Raw genomic sequence first — 5,599 nt, forward strand, 5'->3', positions numbered from 1 at the left:
TTATAAAGTGTCTAGTATATTCTAAGCTCAGTAATATTTATATTTTTGCCTCTGAATTGTTCTAGAATAATTTAATTTGGTACAATGTTATTTTCATTGATTTTATAATTAAGTTCCTGAAAACTAATAAATATGACCATATAAAATTTATCAAAATAGCTAATCAAAATAATTACATTGTGAATAATGGTGATAATCATGACTATAATTTATTATCAGCGATTTAAAGAAACCTACATTCATGCATCTACCAAATATTATGTCAGTGGCTAGAGAGTCACTGAAATAAATTGCAGAAGAAAAGATTCTGAGAATCAGATTATCTGGCTGGTGGTCACATGTTTTAATTTTAAAACTTTAAGAATTTATTGTGACTTGATTTTGCCCAAGTACGTTTACTTCCACTAAATCATTTAATCCTCTGAACAGTATTGCAAGAGAAGGTCTTTAACAGATGAGAAATTGAGGTACAGTCACATCTTCATGATTATATGTGGAAGTCCGCTAGTATGGGCTGTGTAGCTATGCCCTGTGGTTTTTTTTTTTTTTTTTTAGGGTGTTTTGTTTTTACTAGGCCTTATTTTTCTAACTTGTAAAAGAAATATGTTGAAATCCCATGATACCAAGTGACTTAATTACACTTTAATTATTCTACTTTCTAAATAGGAAGCACCCTTGGCTCCAGCCTGCAATGTATGGTGTTCCTGTCTCAGAAGAGGCTTAGGTTTGGTGAATCTAAGGAGCTCTCTGGGCAGCATGACCGTCATCACCACCAATAGTGAAAAAACCCAGCATAGAATGATTGTGCTGAATATGGGCATCTGGTCCAGTAATACGAGAATTTAAAGTCAGATTGTGTGATGGAGACTGAAGGTATTTGATGGTAGCTTTGTCCTGATCACACTGACCAAACCTGAGAAACCGCAGGGCTCTCTGAAGGTGGTAATGGTTCCCAGTCTCTGAAAGGAGTCTCTCAGAGCCACAGCTTATCCTGGCAGACCTATCTAGAGAGACAAGTTGCTCAGAAGTCTGGGACTCTTTCAGTGTGGCAGCACCAACCAGGGTCAAGATGTCCTGGGAACAGGACTAGTTACCTTTGGACCTTCATGCAAACAGACACACACGTAGACACAAACATACACACACACACACACACACACACACGCAGCCACAAAAAGAACCGAGGAGGCAGGTGCACAGCTGCATCCATAGGTAAATGACCTCTGATAATTGCTGCTGTCCTTGAACAGTGTTAACAGTGTCCCCAGATTCTAAATCCCCATGTTTGTGTGCATAAGACATAAACAAAAAAGCATATTATCAACTTAGGAATATATAAATAAGTCACTCCTCTGCATCCGAGGTCCAGACTGAATATTTACTTTTTAAAAAGGTAGAAAGTGAAGTTGCTCGGTTGTGTTTGACTCTTTGAGACCTCATGGACTGTAACTCCTCTGATCATGGGATTTTCCAAGTAAGAATACTGGAGTGGGTTGCCATTTACTTCTCCAGGAGATCTCCCAGACCTAGGGATCAAACCAGGTTTCCTGCACTGCAGGCAAATTCTTTACCATCTGAGCCACCAGGGAAGCCCTTAAAAAGGCAGAAAAGATGTTATATGTTAACTATATGTCAATAAGAGTGGGAAAAAATGTAACATAAATGTACTGCAGAGAAATGAGTTCATAGATCAAAATTTAAGCATGTTTATTGTAAATAAAAAATTTGTAGTTTTTAAAAATTCTCAAAGAAATCTGTGAAACAGATATTTCTAAGTAGTTTGAATAAAGTTTAACACTGAGAACTATATACATAGTACATTTCATGTTGATGAAATTATATTACTATATTATACTATTTTATTACTATTTTTAAAATAAGCATATGTACAGTGCAAAGATTATTTGCTCTGTGAATATGCTACTTTGTCTTTAAACTTCAACAGAGCTTTCTTCACGTCCTTGTTCCTCAGGGTGTAGACCACAGGGTTCAGAAGGGGCGTCATCACAGTGTAGAAAACAGCCACAATCCTGTCCATAGCCTCCTTGGAGCCTGGTCTCAGGTAAATGAAAACACAGGGAACAAAGAAGCAAAGGACCACAGTGCAGTGGGAGGCACAGGTCTGGAAGGCTCTCCATCTCCCTTCTGAGGTGCGGATCTTCAGGATGGAATGGACGATGGATACGTAGGACAGCACTATCAGGAGAAAGCAGCCTGAAGCCACCACCCCATTGTTGACAAAGATCACCAACTCATTGGCAGAGGTGTCTGCACAGGCCAGTTTGAGGATGGGTGGTGCATCGCAGAAGTAATGCTGGATCTGGTTGGGTCCACAGAAGGGCAAACAGAACGTCAGTGTGGTCTGGACAGCAGAGTGCAGAGAGCCACTGAGCCACGTGGTTGTGGCCAGGAGAGCGCACGTCCTCCCACTCATCACGCTGGCATACCTGAGCGGGTAACTGATGGCCAGGAAGTGGTCATAGGACATGATGGTGTAGAGGAAGCACTTGGTGCTGCCCAGGAAGTGGAAGGAGTAGAGCTGGGCCACACAGCTGGGAAAGGAGATAGCACTGCCTTCTGGGGACACCAGGGTCATCAGCATTTTGGGCCTAGTGACTGTGGAGAATGACAAGTGGGTCAGGAAGTGTAGTACATGGGGGCGTGCAGGAGGGGATTCACTATAATCACCAGCAGGATGAGGAAGTTCCCCACCACGGTGAGGACATAGATCACCAGGAAGATTCCAAAGAGGAATGTGTCCAGCTCTGGTGCATGGGGAAGGCCCGTGAGGATGAACGTTGTCACTAGGCTCACGTTTGTCATTTCTCCACATTTTCGCTCTCTCTCTGTGGGAATATCAAAAGCACCCAGCATTAAGGGAGAACTGAGAACCCATTCTCTAGATAGAAGCTGCATCATTCAAGGCAGATAATTCTAGAGTCATACTCAACTTTGTTTATTATGAAGCTTCTTTGAAAAAAGTAATGAAATGATTTCACCATCATCCTCTCTTTCTCTCTCTCTCTCACACACACAGATATGCAAAAGGAAGTGGAGAAATTCTATGCATTCATCTATTGGTGTATCATAAACTACTACAAATTCAGTAGCATAAAACAATTCAAATTTACTCTCTTAAAGGTTTTTTGAGTCAAGTCACCTGGGTTTTCCTGCTCAAGGACTCACCACATTGAAATCAAGGTATTGGCTGAGTTTGAAATCTTCACGATCCACTTACAAATTTATTGAGGTTGTCGTTATTCAGTTCCCTGAAGCTCAGTAACTGGGACTCAGTAACTTGGGACTGCTCAGTAAATGATAGTGAACCACACAGCACTGTGCCTTTTATTACAAAATTGCCATATATATAATATATGATATATATGTATGCATAATATATATATAATAAATGTATATATCATATATGTGTATATATATATATATAAAGAGAGAGAGCAAAAATTCTCATTGTGCTATAGAGACTTCTCAATTTCAAAAGCTACAACTTCAAAGAAAATTTCATCATTGGTGTTGGTACTGGTATCTCATTAATACCACTACCTGCTTATATAGGAAATACTCTTGGAACAGGTTAAGAATCTAAACTCCAATACAGAATTCTACAATCTCCAATATGATCAGTAAAATACCAACCCTCATAAGATTGCTGGTATGATGCTTGTCTTATGTGAGATTATGGTTTATGAGGCTCTAAGAACAGAGCTGATATGTGTTCTCCCAGCTACAATCCACTGGGTAGGGGCTGGTTTCTAACATACATATTTCAGTCTTAAATATGAAAGTATTATTAAAGATGATATCCCTCCCCCCATCTTCCATTCCTCATACTCATAAATCCAGGTGATGCCCTCACAACAGAAAACAATTCCATCAAATATCTGATGCATATTTAAAACCTACTACCTGTGACAAGAAAGACAGAACCAGTGAAAGAATAAAGGGTCTATGCCATCTGGAAGTCAAGAAAAGTAGGAATTGTTTACAGTGGGAATTGAGGAAGAGGTGATGTTTGTAATTTAATGCAAAATATTGTTGAGATCAATATTGTTATTATTTTTTGAGCAATTACTCACCAACATGGGAGAAACAAGGTTCTCTGGTCTTAGCAAAATGACCATAAAAATGATCATATCTCCAGACAATGTGGCTTGAGCTAAAATAAAGCTATATTTTTCAAATACGAAAATAAATAACATAGACTTATCCTAATCACCTATATGGATATCAGAACTCAAAAAATGGAAATTTTTACTGTACCACTGGGATTCCACCATCAGAATACATCATGTTTAGATTAGATAAAGTATGAAAATTTTCATCAGGTGAATTGCAAGGTAACCTGAGACAGGAGTATCAATGAAAGGTATCAATGTTTGAATTGTGTGTTCTTGTAATAGCAACTTCCGAGAAGGCAATGGCACCCCAGTCCAGTACTCTTGCCTGGAAAATCCCATGGATGGAGGAGCCTGGTGGGCTGCAGTCCATGGGGTCACTAAGAGTCGGACACGACTGAAGCGACTTGGCAGCAGCAGCAGTAGCAGCAGTAATAGCAACTTAGTCCCTCTTCATAGGTCCTTATTACAGACAGTATGTGTATATATATATATATATGTATGTATTTATGTTGTATATACAGTTGACTTTTGAACAATACATGGCTTAGTGGCATCAACTTCTCACTCAGCTCCTTCACAGTCAAAAATCCATATATGACTTTTTACTCCCAGAAACTTCTCTACTAATAGCCTACTGTTGACCAGAAGCCTAATAGATAACATAGCAGTCAATTAACACATATTTTGTATGTTATATGTATTATATACTATAATCTTATAATAGAGTAAGCTAAACAAAAGAAAATGTTATAAAGAAAATCATAAGGATGAGAAAATACACTTACTGTACTGTGTTTATGGATACTATAAGTGTATGTCAACTGTTTACAAACAGAATCATCTGTGTGTCACCATTCACCTCAATATTGTCTTATAGAAGACACTGTAGATGTTATACATATTACTAACACTAGATCTCAAAAACAAAAAGATAAAGTGAAAATATTTGTATTTATTTACAACTATAACAACTCATGACTTCCCTGGTGGCTCTGCAGTAAAGAATCCACCTGCCAATGCAGGAGACATGAGTTCAATCCCTAGGTTGGGAAGATCCACTGGAGGAGGCAATGGCAACCCACTCCAGTATTCTTGCCTGGAAAATCCCGTGACAGAGGAGCCTGGCAGGCTACAATCCATGGGGGCATAAAAGAATAAGACTCAACTTAGTGACTGAAAAAAACAAACAAAACAGTAACAACTCACGCATTAATAAGAAAGAAGCAGCTATATTATCGCTTCAAGGTAGCCTGGCCCATATATTAATGAATGAATTCTTAGAAAATTCTTATGTGATACAGTATTACAGTTCTATCCCTTCAGTTCAGTTCAGTCAGTCATGTCCAACTCTTCACGGCCCCATGAATCACAGCACACCAGGCCTCCCTGTCCATCACCAACACCCAGAGTTCACTCAAACTCACATCCATCGAGTCAGTGATGCCATCTAGCCATCTCATCCT

General features: G+C 39.0%; 1 pseudogene; it reads right to left on the minus strand.

Moving 5' to 3' along the window:
* Nucleotides 1-1,900: 1,900 nt before the first annotated feature.
* Nucleotides 1,901-2,823, minus strand: LOC104989055 (annotated as a pseudogene).
* Between the last annotated feature and the right edge of the window lie 2,776 nt (nucleotides 2,824-5,599).

This window comes from Bison bison, unplaced genomic scaffold (genome assembly GCF_000754665.1).
Source record: "Bison bison bison isolate TAMUID 2011002044 unplaced genomic scaffold, Bison_UMD1.0 scf7180017846716, whole genome shotgun sequence".
Lineage (NCBI taxonomy): Eukaryota > Metazoa > Chordata > Mammalia > Artiodactyla > Bovidae > Bison > Bison bison.